Source organism: Mesoplodon mirus (genome assembly GCF_964341445.2).
Source record: "Mesoplodon mirus genome assembly, chromosome: 11".
In the NCBI taxonomy this organism is placed as follows: domain Eukaryota; kingdom Metazoa; phylum Chordata; class Mammalia; order Artiodactyla; family Ziphiidae; genus Mesoplodon; species Mesoplodon mirus.
The window spans coordinates 73353476-73371102 of record NC_138987.1 but is presented as its reverse complement, the minus strand read 5'-3'; positions in this window follow the sequence as shown (position 1 = coordinate 73371102).

The following is a 17627-nucleotide window of genomic DNA, read 5'->3' as shown; positions in this document are numbered from 1 at the left end:
GGCTTCTCATGCTTGGCTCAAGATCCCCTGCTACTTTTAGACAAAAATTCCTGGCTCAAAATTTGCTGGTCATTTCCTCTCAAAGATGATTCTGGTATTTGCCCTTGTGGCCTAAGTATTGCAAGCCATGGATAAGAGACAGTATTGACATCTGCTGTTGTGCCAGAATACACAGAACACTGGAGCCAGCCCTCCAGAAGAAGCTAGACTCCAGACATATTTGAATCACTTTTTTATATAAGGCTTCATGACTGGGGTCCCTGTTATCTTCCTACAGACATTCTCCTACTCAACACAGTATATTCTGCAATGAAACACTACTTGTTATCCTCCTAGTTACTTTGTCTACTCTTGTACTTCTGAGTCTCTGTGTATTGAAATGTTTTCTATCCTTTCTTATCATTCTAGGCATTCCTTCATGTCTTTCAAGGCCAGCTCAAGTGTCTTCTCCTCTTGGAAGTATTCTGGCAACCCCAAGCCAAGTGAGGTGATCCTCATCTGTGACCCTACATCAGTTAAGTCACTGTTCAGTGACTGTTTTACTTTCTCATCTGTTTTCCAAATAAATATACTAAGAGTTCTGTCATCCTAGGCAGCATCTTGTCTATCTCTGAATCCCTGGTGCCCAGGATGAGGACTGGAATGAAGTATATGCTTCATTAAGTGTGGATTGAGTATGTGAATGCGTTCATAACAATGGCTCCTTGACTACTAAATGTCACATTCTTGGAACTATTCATGGGATAGTGTCAGGTTCAGAAATGTTTCATCTTTTCTGTTTATAATTAAGTCATATTCTCCTGCTACTACCTGCTTTTCTCAGGTTTTCATTAAGAATAAATATTGAATATTTGAATTTTTCCCTCGTGATGCTTGGGAATGTTTCTTTGTTATAAACACTTGTCTTAGTGTTTGTCTCTTCTGGTGGGATACCAGCATTCATCCAGTCAGTGCATTTTTATGTGTGGGAACTATTTTACAAAGTACCCAAGCACTGTATCCTGATTGTTTAACTACCCATTATTATGACAATACCTTCTTTCTACCACCTCACTTCATCATGTCTTCCACTGGAGTCCTTCAAACTCAGCATAATTCTTCATTGCTGGAGATTTACAGCTTACTCCTGAAATTAGCCATCCTCATACCATAGCTTGGGGTTTCTCAAATTTGTTCAGGTGGCAAAACGCCTGGAAAAATGATGCATGCTGATGTAATGAACTCCCACTTAAAGGAGAAGCAATTTTAATTACGGAAAACATGGCTATATGTACATGAGATAAAAATCACAACACCGAATGCACATATCCTTGAACAAGAATGAGATTGGTGAAACAGACATAATTATTGCAGTAATTTATTTCTTATTTCTTTCTTTGTTGTAGAAAAGATTGAACAGAAATATTCTACATTTTAAAAAATTCTATGAAGACTCAATACTTATGGCAGGAGAGAATTTCTCCCTGGATAGAAGGTAGTTTGTGTCTTTCAGGGTGTGTTAATTACTTTATATCTTGTGAAATGCTTTTTCAAACTGTGTTTCTATAGACATATATTTCTCCATTAAATTGAATAATAGAAATATTTTTCCTAATTTATAGGTAAATTTAATGAATATCATTTAGTCCATTTTGTGTTTTTCTCTCATGATTCTTCTTCACTTTTTGATGCTTTCCGTGTCACCTACTAGTAGATGAGAGAATGAATTTACAAGTAGTGAATGAGTGTTAATGCAATCTCCATAATGATAATAATAAAAAAATCCACCCTAATCATCTGTTCTGTATGTACTAAGCACTATCTTAAGAGTTTTATTTATATACATTATATAATGTAGTTCTCCCACTAACACCAGAGGATTCTGGTTTCATCTTACAAACAAGGAAACTGAGGTTATAGAGAATAAATAACTTGTCCAATGCATCTTAAAGTTTCTGCTGCTTCTTCATCATTATCGTGCCCTGAATTTCAGATATTCTTGGGAATTATGTTGAAATGAACAGAGAAGGATATTCTAACTAAATCTCTTTGTGATATTCATGTGATGGAAAAAATTATCCCAGAACTTTTAGGCTGTGTTTCATAAAGCTTTTATTTTATTTCTAGTTTTGATGGGGAGGATGTCATTCTTCTCATTTTTGCAAGGTAGCAAGATATGAATTGAATACTTGAATACTTTAAACAATGGTCTGTTGCAACAAGGATTCTGTAGTATTAACAAGGTTTTCTCAGTTAATTCTCATCTTACGTGCCCTCTCTCAAACTCTGTAACCATCACTGGTGGTATGCTGACCTGAGTGGTTTTGTTCTAATATACAAAGCCTGAATAAAAAGCAAGTACAGTCAGGAATATATAAATTGGAATCCAATTCATGGAATAATATATTTTTCCCTTTGAAAGAGAAATACAGTTCTCTGGATTTATAGTCACCAAGGAGCTTTTATTGACACATGAAATTCTGAACATCATTTAGATAAATCATTGAGCTTTGCCAGTCCCGTCACACGATCTGTGATGCTTTCCAGTGCCTCTGGGTCCAGAAAGCAATGAATGGCTTGTGCTTATCAACATATGCCATTCTTCATCTATGACAGACAGAGCATGGGAAATAGATTCCCATTAATTTTTAATAAGATTCACAAATAACATCCCTTTGGGGCTCAGAAAAGACTATAGCTGTGCAGAGAGTTTACTTTAAGATACATTAAAAATCCACATCAAATATACATCAAGACACAGTATTAAGGTCTTCAAAGGTATAGTCAAAATAGCCATGCACAAGAGCATCAGTTTGCTAAAAATGTCTCAGGGAGGGTACGCCCATCACGTACAGCTCACCATCTGTGGCTTTCCATCAATGCTGAGCTGGCATCAACTCTTCGGTAAGTGTACCTCCACAGGCCTGCTCTCCTCTCCCAGCATGACTGGGAAGGTCACAGTTGTGAACAAATGCTCCTACCCCTTCTCCATTCTGTGATGCATTATGATTTAGTGCATCCTTAGCGCCTTAAAGACAGTCTCATCTTTTAAAAGCTATCTACTAGAAATAGGAACTGTGTGATGGCAAGGTATAACATGGAGGAACATTGCTAAAATGCTTGCATTGAGGAACAGAGTAATACCTGCCCAACAGTGTTGGTTACTGTTAATTGTTCATGCCTTTGGATGTTGTCTGAGACTTGACCCTCCTCTTACACTCATGCCAGGTAAAGTCTCCTTCATCATCTCTCTTCTCCTTATATTGATGTCACTCAGACTTCATTGTGATAACACATTGCTTTTCTGTCTTCACATACTTCTCATCAGTTATCTGATTCAGTCTGATGTCTTTGTCTCTTACCTATATGCTTTTGCCTTCAGTTCTAGCCTCTACCCTGTGATTCAGTCATAGAAATCTAAATATCGGCTGTACACCTGCACTGGACAGGACTCATTATCTCTGCTCTCTGTACTCTGATTCTCCTGGTGTGTGGTCCAGTCTTCTCCAGGAACACAGAAGTCATTCTTGACCCATCTCTCTCCTACATACCCATCTTTCAATCTGTCACCAGGTCATGTCAATCATATCTTCAGAATGTTTCTAGAATGTACTCCCTTTCTGTTCCTCTTTACACCTACTTCTGCTAACCAAGTAGAGGCCCTCTCCATCTCTTCCTGTAAAATTTCAGTAGCTTCCTCTTTTCTTTTACTCCAGTCCTGCTCCAACTCCTTGATCAACCCCCCCCCCCACAACCAAAGCGGTGTCCCTACAGTGTACACCTGAGCATGTCACTCCAGGCCTCAAGACTGAGAGGCTCTCCATTGGCCATGGGACGAAGTTTAAGTTCCTTAGAGTGGCATATAAATCCTTTTATGTCTTGATCCAGTCTTCCTCTACATCTAATTCCCCCTCACTCTTAACCTCATATTTCATACTCTGATAAATATACACTATATTCCTTTAGCATTTTGTGCCTTCATTCACTTTGATCCATTTAAGACGGACACCCATCTTTCTATTCTGTGCTAATGCTTACTCATCTTTCAAGGTGTTATTTTCTTCTGGGAGTCATACATTAATGCAAGGTTGGAATAAGTGCTCCACTGTGCTCACAAAATATCCAGTGTACATCCATATTTATTACTTATGACTGTATATTAAGTGTCAGTCTTACCCTAATATAAGCTCCTTAGGAGCTGCCTCCCTATTTTATTCTTTTACTCCATTCTTCTAGCCTAATGAGTAGCATAGTGCCTGACACAAAGTAAGTGCTCAGTTAGTGTTTCCTGATGAGAACTGAGAGGGGTTTTGAACATCACTATGGACACGTGGATCATGACTTAAATTTTGAGGCTCCTCATAATTATACCTTATTATTCAATTTTAAAAGTGTTTAGTGAATTTATTTCTGATGCTTTCAGGGTAAGGATACAAGAGGAGGGTAAGGTATGGTTCTTAATCTGAAGGAATTTACTTGTGTAATCAGAGATGTAAGATATTTCATAATCATTATTTAATTACATATATTGCATGTTTCATAAAGTACATGTGTATACTTTGTGACTTTGTATACATTAGTATTGCATATAATGTATAAATTCAGAATATAGTTAGGATTACCTATTGTATACCAGGCATTTCACAACTAACAAGACATGATCCTGACCATCAAGGAGTTTACAGTCTAGTTTGGGAGTAAACTGAGGCGCGATCACAAATTTACAACGCAGTGTGATGGGAGCTTTATGTATGAGACGCTGTGCTGGGCACCAGGAACATGCATAAGACAGCACACCTGCCCTTGATTTGAGGAGCTCATACAAGAACTAGCACAATGGATGGTATACGCAGTTCAGGCCAAAAGAATCAGGGAAGGGAGGGATAAGTGTACGCTGAGAAGCAGGTAAAGATTTCATACAGGATGTGGAAACTGAGTTGGACATTAAGGGTTAGGTTAAGTGGACTATGAGTTGACTCATCAGACAATATTAATAACTGCTCAGAATAGATAGTATATAATTGTAATCAAACTGCAGTATATATTTTCCTTTCCTCTCTTTTATCTAGAAGAGGGAAAAACCCAAATAATTTCTTGTTATGCTCTGCCTATCGTATGGTTATTTCCTTTCACTCAAAGTCAGGTTTCATAAATGAAATTTATCTATGGAAATCACGCATGATATTTAAAGAGTAGTTGAAACAATATTTAAAAGTTCATTATAGGGAAACACCGTGGCCTGTCTCTGTGGCAAATTTTATGCAGCAATCTGTCTTATTTATGAGAGTGTCAGGAAGAGATTACCTTTATGATCCTCTGACAATAGCTCGGATAGGATGAGGAGAGAGAGAGAACACCCAACACATCAGAGATGGAACACCAGCACTTACTTGTATTTCTGCTTCTCGGTTAGATTTTTACTGGGTTGTGGTTTTCTAGAACTTGGTAAGATGTTGCACCAGCAAATCTCAAAGAATCATACAACATGAGTTCATCTTCCATCTGATCAGTGAAAATAGCATTTTCATCTCTATGAAACTAACAAAGCACTGAGGATTTCCAGTTTCAAGAAGTTCAGAAATCAGTCCCAAAAACATTGATCCAAATATCAAAATGCAAAATGGTCCTTTTCCTCTTTTAGCAAGTTATTTAACCATATACTCAAGAGAAAACTTTCCTCAGAAACTTTCCTCAAGTCATGTGTAGTATAATGTGGGGCAAATGCCTACTTGTGAAGCATTCCCAAATGACCTGCAGATTACTGCAGTACACATGGCAGATCGCAGTGGCCCCCAAAGGTCAGGTACATCAACCTTGAGAGCAACGCTAATGCTCCCTTTTTTTCTTCCAGTCTTATTGAAATATAATTGACCTACAGTCCTGTATAAGTTTAAGGGGTATAGTGTAATGATTTGACTTATATACATCATGAAATGATGATCACAGTAAGTTTAGTGAACATCCAGTATATCATATGGATACAAAATTAAAGAACTAGAAAAAAATTTCCTTGTGCTGAGAACTCTTAGGATTGACTCTCTTAACTTTCATGTATTAACACACAGCAGTACTAATCGTATTTATCACACTGTGCAGCATGTCCCTAGCACTTATTTATCTTATAACTGGAAGTTTGTACCTTTTCACTGCTTTCATCCAATTCCCCCTCCCCCCCCACCAACCTCCCACCTCTGGTAACCACAAATCAGATCTCTTTTTCTGTGAGTTTGTTTGTTTTTAAAGTACAACTGAACTACAATGCTATGTTAGTTCCTGTTACACAACATAGTATTTCAATATTTCGATACATTTCAAAGTGATCAACATGATATGTCTAGTTATAATCTGTCAACATATAAAGATATTATACACTTACTGATTATAATCCCCACACTGTACATTTCATACCTGTGACTCATTTATTTTGCAACTAGAAGTTTTTACTTCTTCATCTCTCTCCTCTCTTTCTTTTCTCCCCTTACTCCCTGCCCCTCTGATAAATACCTGTTTGTTTTCTGTATCTATGATTCTGTTTCTGTTTTGTTACATTTATTCATTTGTTTTGTTTTTAGATTCCACATATAAGTGAAATCATATTTGTTTCTCTCTGTCTGACTTATTTCACTTAGCATAATAGGTCCATCCATGTTTTATCACAATTGGCAAGATTTCACTCTTTTTTGTGGCTGAATAGTATTCCATTGTATATATATACACCACATCTTCTTTATCCATACATCTGTTGATGGACACTTAGGTTGCTTCTGTAACTTGGCTATTGTGAATAATGCTGCAGTGAACATTGGAATGCATTTGTCTTTTTGAATCAGTGTTTTTCTTTTCTTTGGATAAATACCCAGGAATGGGATTGCTGGATCATATGGTAGTTCTATTTTTAATTTTTTGAGGAATCTCCATACTGTTCTTCATAGTCACTGCACCAATTTACATTCCCACCAACAGTGCAGGAGAGTTCTCTTTTCTACTCACCCCCACCAACACTTTTTATTTGTTGTCTTTTTGATAATAGCCATTCTGACAGATGTGAGGTGATATCTCATTGTGGTTTTGCTTTGCATTTCTCTGATGATTAATGATGTTGAGCATTTTTTCATGTGCCTGTTGGCCATCTGTATGCCTTCTTTGGAAAAATGTCTGTTCACATCCTCTGTGCATTTTTAAATCCAATTGTTTGGTTTTTTTGATGTTGAGCTGTATGAATTCTTTGTATATTTTGGATATTAACCCCTTATTAGATATACTTTTGATGTAAGGGGATTATGCTACTTTGAAAAGTCCTTCTCTTCTGAGAATAGAGTGACATTTTCTTGATCCATGTCTTCTTGCTTATTTGGTCTCCCAGTGACAAGAAACACACATATTTATAAAATAGCTGACTGAAGCAAATGGTGTGTTTGTGGTGATAGAACAGAGAGAAACAAACGGGCGAGCATAGATATTGAGTGGAGGGCATCAGAGAATCATATCCTGACTCACCAAAACATAGATCAGCATTTTGGCACATCTTATAGGCATGGAGTTTCACTCTGTCTTTTTTTTTTAATAAAGCAGAAATTATAAAGTTATTGAGGAAATACAGTTTAGTGTTGACCTTCTCCATCCCCCAAGTAAACATTCCCAGTTATTTGCTCTAGATTTTGAAAAGGTCTTTGGCCTCTTTTAGCCAAACAGACATAACTATGATTGCAGTTATAACTAATTTTTAGAAGTAAGCAGAAGGAACTGAGTAACTGAATTCACTTTTATATACCTGTTCAGTGTATTTAAAGAGCTCTTGAGGACAATACAAGAAGAAAAACGTGTTCCTGATTCAGCTGCCTAATACTGAGTGAACAGTACCTGATTTCATGCCGGTACTTATGTAACAATGCCCTGCTGGTAATATGAGCTAGTGGTAAACCATGGTGATCTCACCAAGCTGTACCTTATACATTGCACTTTTGTAAAACAGCATTTGGATAGAGGAAAAGAGATACTCCCATTTTCTTGTGGTTATAGGGATTTTTGTTTCAGTTGAAGTTATAATCACTAACATCATCATCATTATCTTTTCTACCAAGTTACAGTGCCTGTTATGGCAAGTGTTGGTTCTGCTTCAGAGTGTTCCAAAATGAAGAACAAAATAATAAAGAAGGCAACGAAAGAGTTCTCATTATGACAAAATGGTAGACTAAACTAACTTCTTCATAAGCCTTCTGTTAGAAAAGACCTGGAAGTGGTGAATAAATTGTGACAGTTAAATTTAAAGTAGAGCCAAATACAAAGTAAAGAGAGAAGTATCCCCAAATGACAAAAATCAACAGGGAAGTGGAAGTCAGGGTACTAAGCACAACTCGACATTGAGACAGAAGTTTAGAATGGCAGTGGATGTGGTGGTACAGAGGAGAGGGAAATTAGTTCTATCATGTTTTGCAGTTGGGCTTTAATTCCCAATACAGACAAATAATAAAACTTGAGTAAGACAGCGAGTTGAAAAGTGAGATACTTCTACATGTATGTGGAACCACTGAAGGACTGTCATAAATACAAAGTGTAAAGATTCTGAGTTAACGCTTCTGGTTTGGTCTAGGTGCTACTGGACCAATGCTCTCGCAGATACTAACTATAAACAGTGAACAAAAGATGCAAAAAAGATGAACTTAGCAGCACACAAAAGAAGATAAAACTAGGTATATTGTGGAGGAGAGGTGACATTTTGAAGGGAATGGCAAAGAGTGAGTTACTTTTGTGGCATTTAGTAAAGAGGGCATTGTGAACTCCATTAAAAAATGTTCAGTTCTTCTGGAACAAAGAACTAGCGAGTGGAGTTTGGGGCAACTTCTGCTACTATAAAATCAAGAAAGAACCTCATTAAAGAGAGAACAAGAAAGAGGATGTTGGGCTTCCCTGGTGGCGCAGTGGTTGAGAGTCCACCTGCTGATGCAGGGGACGCGGGCTCGTGCCCCGGTCCGGGAAGATCCCACATGCTGCGGAGCGGCTGGGCCCGTGGGCCATGGCCGCTGAGCCTGCGCATCCGGAGCCTGTGCTCCGCAGTGGGAGAGGCCACAACAGTGAGAGGCCCGTGTACCGCAAAAAAAAAAAAAAAAGAGAGAGAGAGAGGATGCCCTAAATCATGTATATAAATTCTGCTTCCAAATCATGGATGGGTGAGAACAGATTCCTGCTAAAGAGAATGGACCTTTCTGATTCTATGTTCTGAACCTGCAAAAGACCCATGCTTACCCTTGAGCTCCACGTGCACTGGACAGGCCCAAAACAACATAGCAGAGGCTTTGAGCACTGAACTACAATTTAAACTACCACCCATCATAGACAATTCCTTGAGCAATGAAAGCACTGGCCTTGACCCAAAGCAGCTTAGCAAAGACTTCACCTACTGAACTGATATCAGAACCACTACAAGCCCAGAAGGCAAGGCAGAACTTGCAGTCTTAACAGAACCTAACATTAACCTTACATTGTCCAGAGGATTCTAATAGGATCCCAAGGCTTAAGAGCATAGTATTCAAAATGTCCAGAATAAAATCTGAAATTACTTGATATACCAAGAGCCAGAAAAATGTGACCACTTTTCAAGTGAAAAATATAATCAATAGATCAAATCCCAGGATGACTCAGATATTGCAGTTACCAGTAGACTTCAGAGCAGTAACTGTTTTCCAGGAGTTAAAGTTAAACACACTAGAAATGAATAAAAAGGTAGACGTTTTCAGCGAAGAAACTATAAAAAAGAATCCAATGGAAATTTTAGAATTGAAAAACACAATATTTGTAACAATTCACTGGATTGGCTTAATTGCAGATTTGAGATGACAAAAGAGTCAGTAAAATTGACAATAGAAAAATAAATATACAACCTAAAGACTTGAGAGAAAAAAATATGCGCAGAATCTCAGGGAAATGTGGGTCAGCATCAAAAGGACTGATATTCATATCATTGGAGTCACAGAAGGAGAGGAAAAGGGTGCAGAAAATCTGTATTAAATAATGCCTAAAATGTTCCTAAATTTGTACAAAATTATAACTTTATAGATTCAAGAAGCTCACTACTTCTAAACATGATAAACTAAAACAAACAAACAAAAAAACCTTTGCCAAGACACATTACTGCTGAAATTCAAAAGTAAAGAAAAAAATCTTGAAAGCAGGAAAAAAAAAAACCCACGTTACATAGAAGATTAAATGTGTGCAGTTTTTTGTACACCAATTAAACGTCAATAAAGCAGTATAAACGGTGTATATCTGGGTAAATATAAAGGACTATATTTTTTAAGATCTGCAAAACATGTATGACTGTTAAAAGCAAAAATTATCACATTTATGATGGGTTTCAATGTATGTAAAACTAATATATATGAGAATTACAAGGGCAGGTTCAAGGAACCTATATGGGTGTGTCTTCTACATTTTACTTGAAATAGCAGCAGAATAATAACTCTAAGTAGACTGTGAACAGGAGGTACATATGTTTTACTCCCCAGAGCAACCACTAAAGAAATGATACAAAGAGAGTTAGCCAAAAGGCCAATAGATAAGCTTAAATGGAATATTAAAAATAGTTCAATAATCCAAAAGAAGGAAGGGAAGGAGGCTCAGAGAAACATAAAAAGGGGGGACAAACAAAAAATGAATAATAAAATGGTAGTGCTAATAGTCAAGAAAAGACAAATTTTAAAAATGAGATACCATTTCATATGTATTGATTTGGCAAAATAATTGGTAAGTATGATACTTATGTGTGGGTGATAGCAAAATTGATACTTTTATACATTGCTATTGTGAATGCAAATAAATTGCTACCAACACTATATAGAGTAACTTAGTGCTTTGAAGGTAAAAATGGTGACCGCCTATGAGTGAGCAATTTAACTTTTATGTGTGTGCCTTAGATAAACTATGGTAAACATGCTTGGAAAACATGTGCAAAGATGTATTAAAATTTTTTTTAACCCGTCCTTTTTTTTTTTTTTAAGGAACTTATTTTTATTTTTTTGGCTGAGCCTCTCAGCATGTGGGATCTTACTTCCCCAACCAGGGATCGAACCCTCGTCCCCTGCATTGGGAAGTCTTAACCACTGGGCCACCAGGGAAGTCCCCAAAAAACCGTTTTTAATAGAGGAAAATATGGGAAACAATTTAGCTTTATAGAATATAATACTAGTTAGTAAATTTTAAAATAAAACAACCACTGCATATTGTTTATGGATACTACAGTTAAGTTTAAAGATATGATTAGGAACTACAAAATCATGAGAGTCATTACGTTTGAGTAGGAAGGTAATAGGCATGAGAAGGTAGCTGTATTGTTAGGTTTTAAAAAGAAAACAGAGGGCTTCCCTGGTGGTGCAGTGGTTGAGAGTCTGTCTGCCGATGCAGGGGACACGGGTTCGTGCCCCGGTCCGGGAAGATCCCACATACTGTGGAGCGGCTGGGCCCGTGAGCCATGGCTGCTGAGCCTGCGCGTCCAGAGCCTGTGCTCCACAACGGGAGAGGCCACAACAGTGAGAGGCCCGCGTACCGCAAAAAAAAAAAAAAAAAAGAAAAAAAGAAACCAGAAGCAAAAATAATAATAATTTTTTAAAAGAAAGAAAATATACAATTACTTATAGCTCCTATTTATACAATTCAGTCCTTATTACCCCATAGTATTTTTTGTGATGATAATTTCAGCATTAGTCGACTGAGTTATCCAGGGATAATGAAAAAAGAGAACAAACACTCCTCATCCATCTCCTGCTTTTAGTCATCATTCTTAGGATAGGCAGGAGTCTGATTGGAATGTACACATTTAGGTTTTTCCTAATTTGCTAAGGGTTGAGGTATAATTCAAAATCCCTGATGTCCTATTCCTGACACTTGGTTTGACACTTTAGAATTTCCTCTTTTAATGGGGCAATGGCTTCACCAGTACTAGAACTGCCATGGCTATGTTAGGAATATTAGAACTTTCATTCTCCTGTACATGTTTCTAAATATTTTACAGGGTAAGTGAGTATCATTTGAATGCCTTTTCTTGCTTTGTAAAGCAGCTCACATTAATTGAAGAAGAGCTCTAAAAACTAAGAAGTCAAAAATGGAATGCCATAGTGCAATGCTATGCAACAATTAAAAATAATGACATGGAAATGTGTTCCTACAATACTATTGGGTAAAGAAACAGTGTCCAAATCCATAGTATGATGTCATTGGTGTAAAAATTAAGTTAAAGTTAATAATAATTACAAATACATGCATGCATAGACCCATATTTCCCCAGGAGGGGAGTAGAAGGGAACTAGATGTACCAAAATGCCACCAGTGTTTATCACCAGTTAATGGAATTCATGGCCACACTTTTTTCTTTCTTTTTGTATTGTCTATTGTTCAATGGATGCTTTTACTTTTGTAATTTAGAATGTTCAACTCAGACTGGAGACAATTAATTTAGATAAGGGTAAATTTCAGAAATATGGTGTCTGTTTTGCCCACTTCCTACAAATAGTGTGGTAAAGTTAGACTGCTATCTAATTATGTTTACAACTAATTCAAAAATAATGAAATTAATTTTATCTCCACATTTGTTACTGAATTTGGTTTTGAAGGGAGTATACTTTTCAATCTTTGTGATTTTCACTTTTGGAACAAACCTATTATAAAATATGATTTAGTTTAAGTTCTACAGTCAAAATCTAGGCTAGATTACTTACTTTCTTTTCTAAAGCAGAGTATGTCTAAGACTAGAGGATCCAGATGACTCCTTTCAAGAGGGATGATGTATATTTTTCTCCATTTGTATTAACAACAAAGTAGTATTTTGGTGGGCCTTATTATATGGACTTGAATAAAAAAGACTTTATTAAAATGTAAAATGAGGTTACTTTCTATTCTATCCCCAAATAACAAAAAATAAAAATTATTTTTTAAGTTACTCTAAGAAACAGGACATTTGTAAAATCTTTATTCTCCAGCATTTGCACAACACCTAACCCACGTATTTTGATGCCATTTACCAAGCAAGAAACTGAGAACACAAAAATGCTTGCTCGGGTATTTTTGTCATTCTTTTCCTGCTTAGATTTCTCATCCATAATACATTGGATCTACTCTTTTGTTGGTAATTTAGTATAAGGGCAGTTCACAAAGTTTTTCTCTAAGTCTCTTAGGACGAATAAAATATCAACATATGCACCCACATTTCTAAATTAATAAGATGTTTATTTTATACTAAAAGCATGAAATAAAGAGTGGAATTCCATGTGATTGTGTCCATTGGGTAGTTGCAATCTCTGAATTTTTGTTATTTTCAAAGTTGTATTACTGTAATTTGGAATCAGTACAACTAGAATTAATTTAAAAATTCTGGTGGAGAATTATTCATTTAGTCTAATTTGACATTTTTCCTACTGTATTTCTCTGTACATGCATAGTATATTTAAAGTCGTGCTGGAAATTTTTTCTGACACAGAGTGGTTTCCCAAGTTGGTTAAAATATCTATGGAATCATGAGAGCCTTTAGCTGTTCCCTCCTCCTGGAAAGTTCTTTAACCAGGGATCTGTTTTGGTAACTCTTTCAGCAACTTCAAGGCTCTGTTCTTTGCTTACATTCTCCACATGGCTTATCTTAAAGATCCTATTTAATTCTGCAAATTCCTTATACTCACATTTTGTCCCCATCCTCACTCCCCTAATTTCCCTTACTTTGATCTATGTTTTCCTTTCCCCATAGCAGTTATCAACTTTCACTGTACTATATAATTTAGTTCTTTCTTATATTTACTGTTAAATGTGTAACTCTTCCTCCTAGAATGCAAGCATCGTGAGGGCAGGAGTCTTTGTCTTTTTTGTTTCAATAATACATCCCAAGAACTAAAAACCCTTCCTGGATCATCACAGATACTCAGTATATGTTTTTTTTTAATCATTTGAAATCAAATGATGTATCAATGAAAAGTCAGCAGATTATTTCACTGTTTTTGGAATGTGTGTGATGTAGCATATCCCACTATAACTTGACTTCAGATAATATTTTCTAGTATATTCACTGAACAGAGATACTGGTGTTGCTCCCGCACACATGGATTCTGTTGAATAAGTAAAAATCATGGCCATAGACAGATGACTGCTTAGTTATTTGAGGATGTTAATGGTCATGTTACAGTCATTTTTATTAAGATTACTTCTAACTCTCCCTACCATGTTGTGGAGGAGTAGGTCTTTCACAAAGGAATATTTTAATCTAAAAATGTTTCTCAACCCTGAAGCATAGACTGATAAATTATCCTCTTCTCTCCTGTGGACATACAACTGCAAGAATGAGGGAAAGAAGGAACTATAAGACAGAAAGAACCATGACTTTTAGTTTCTAAGAGTGATCAGTCAGTGAGAGGCATGAAGGCCCATATTTGGGACATGTTCTTTCACATCATCTTATAGTTATGGGAGAAAATAATGTAACAGAAATGGAGTGGCATTAAATGATCTAATCAAGCCATAGCTACATTCCCTGGATATTCTTAGTGTCTTGAGCTTTTGGTTGAATGAGTTGTTCCAAAACGGCCTCATTCAAGGAAATCCAAGAGAATGATCAAGCAATGTAGAAAATGTATTTGACTGGCCCTACATAGCTGGTGTAAGCCATAATTGAGGGCTCTCATATCTGTGTGCTGCTCAGGATGATGCATGGGGTAAGTGCATCCTGATTAGTGTCTTGGGATGGATAGAGAGCTAATGCAGGAGAGTCAGTGGTTTATAAATCTATTACCGACATCTTGACTGAATCTGACCTTTGCAGTGCCAGAATAGGTGACAGTACAATACACTGATACCAAGGGCTAGCTCCCAGGAAAGTGTATGCTTCATTTTGAATAAAATTTTAATGATGAACCAATAGCAGAATCTATAGGTACTCATAGCCTTCCTATCTTTGATATTTTGTATTTTACTAGGACGGCATATTTCACATGTATATAGAAGAATATATACCTTATTTTGGGTACCTAATTTTTTTCTTAGAATACATATTGCTGTCTTTATGTATTTGTGTATGTGTGCGTGTATCAAACACTTCAAATAGATAAATCTTAACAAAACTAGAGCTGTGTTAGGTTGTAAAATTTAATTGTCATTAACCATCTTGATTGAAGTCTGTTTCTTGAGTTGAAAACACTGCATTTTCCACTTAAGTCTTGAAGTTAAGTCCTTCCATTAATCAGGGAGTCAGTACAACAGAGTTGTTAAAACATAGTGCTAGAGTCACCAGTCCTGACTTCTGATCCCAGCTACACCACTTACTGGCTGGATGACCATGGGCAAATTACTAGCCTTTTTTTTGTTTTTGTTTTTGAGATATGCGGGCCTCTCACTGTTGTGGCCTCTCCCGTTGCGGAGCACAGGCTCCGGACGCGCAGGCTCAGCGGCCATGGCTCACGGGCCCAGCCGCTCCATGGCATATGGGATCCTCCCAGACCGGGGCACGAACCCATGTCCCCTGCATCGGCAGGCGGGCTCTCAACCACCGCACCACCAGGGAAGCCCTACTAGCCTTACTGAGTTTCAGTTTCTTCCTCCATCACAAAAGGAGAGTAACACCTCCCAGAGCTCTTGTGAGAGTTTGGTGTGAAAATATATATTTTGTAAATTGTAATGCTTTTCTTCCTCATTCTTAGTGCGCTTTTTATTTCACCATTGTCTTCACTGTATGCTCCTACAGAAGAGTAGATTGTTCTGCTTTTTTGTGGTTAGGAAAAATATTTTTAAAAATTAATGTTGTAGCCACTCATCTGAACGTGTCTTCCCCCGTGAATTTCCAGTTCATTTCGTTTGATCCTGGGCCATTCTACTCTGAATACAGCTTAATTCACATCAATTCTTTAATTTGTAAAGATAAATTATTACCCTTCTTTTTCCCTCTTATCTATAGGTATCTCTCAGGCAAAAGGAGAGAGACTTCGTGATTGATAAAGTGGCTCTGTGAAGCATGGTGCAAGGTAAGCACATTATGGATCGCAGTAACATGTTGGGCATTGCCACCTATTGCTCCTGTACACGTTGGGAAGTTCCTTGAAGTCATTTCACTGTCTCATGTCTCTTCCACCAGCTCACACAATCCCACAGCCTCTCTTCATGCAGACCAGTTAGAACCTGCTCATGCAGCTGGGCTCGGCTCATTTACTGTTCTCCACTAACAGCTTCTTGCCTGCTACACATTCCCACCTCCGCTGCCACCATCCAAGAAGAGATCACCTCCTCTGGGAATTCCCCTGCGGTCCAGTAGTTAAGACTCCGCACTTTCATTGCCAAGGGCACGGGTTTGATCCCTGGTCAGGGAACTAAGATCCCACAAGCTGCACTGTGTGACAGCCAAAAATAATAATAATAATAAAAATAAAGTCAATCCATTAAAAAAAAAAGAGATAATCTCCTCTATCCTGCTCTACATTACTTTAAGTATCCTTCTCATTAAGTTCTTCTAAGCGTGATTCTACCTGCTGTGTGTCTTTGTTCACTAGATGCTAGACCCCGGAGTCCCCTGCTACAAGCAGTGCTTCACCTTTCTGGAGACAATCTCCTGTGGGTGTTTCTCACCAGACCTTTACTGCCAGGTCTAGGGTCAGTGTTCTGCTCTGGCCCGGATCTAATTCTAGTGAGCTGCCTACAACTGTCACTATATATGCAGTAGTATATCATAGTGGTTTGGTATCAAATTATCTGATCACGCATCCTAACTCTACCAATTTACCTTTTTTTTTTTTTTTTTTTTCGCTATGTGGGTCTCTCACTGTTGTGGCCTCTCCCTTTGCGGAGCACAGGCTCCAGACGCACAGGCTCAGCGGCCATGGCTCACAGGCCTAGCCGCTCCGTGGCATGTGGGATCTTCCTGGACCGGGGCACGAACCCATGTCCCCTGCATCAGCAGGCGGATTCTCAACCACTGCGCCACCAGGGAAGCCCTACCAATTTACCTTTTGGTTGATTACCTACTACTTGATTTGGGGCAAGTTACTCCTCTGTGCCTCAATTGTCTCATCTCTAAAATGAGATGATGATAATGCCTCCTGGTAGGGGTGTTATAAAGTTTCAATGGGACATCCATATGCTTAGAGCAGAGCCTGGCACACAGGAAACACTAAACAGTGTTAGCTCTCATTATATTTAAATAATAATCATAATCAAATAATTTAAATAGGAGACTCTAACAGTCAATGGATCCAACTTCTTTAAAGTGTCCTGGGGAAAGATGGCCAATATGAATGGTTTTCATCCATTTATAGACATGTTAATGCGGAGGCTCATAGCAGTTATATTTGGGTTGAGGACAGGCTCTGAAAGGCTTCTTTCCTGTATAAATTCTTCCTGACTCTCACCTCATAAGAAACAGAGACTATGCATTTTGTGGGGAGAAAAAGTCCACATGACAGTAATTTTCTATTTCTCTTTCAAAATGTAAATGATTTCCTTTAGGACACAGCTCTGTAGGCCAGTACCAATTTGCATGGCTCTCTCATATTAATTTCCATGCTTCTTTACATTGGAACTTTTTTAAACCTTGGCGCAGTTTGTTAACCAAGGTTCTTCTCTAAAACACCAAATTGCCTTCATTAGTGTTAGATCACAGGTCAAGGGAAAGCAGCATCTATGGACTCACAGAG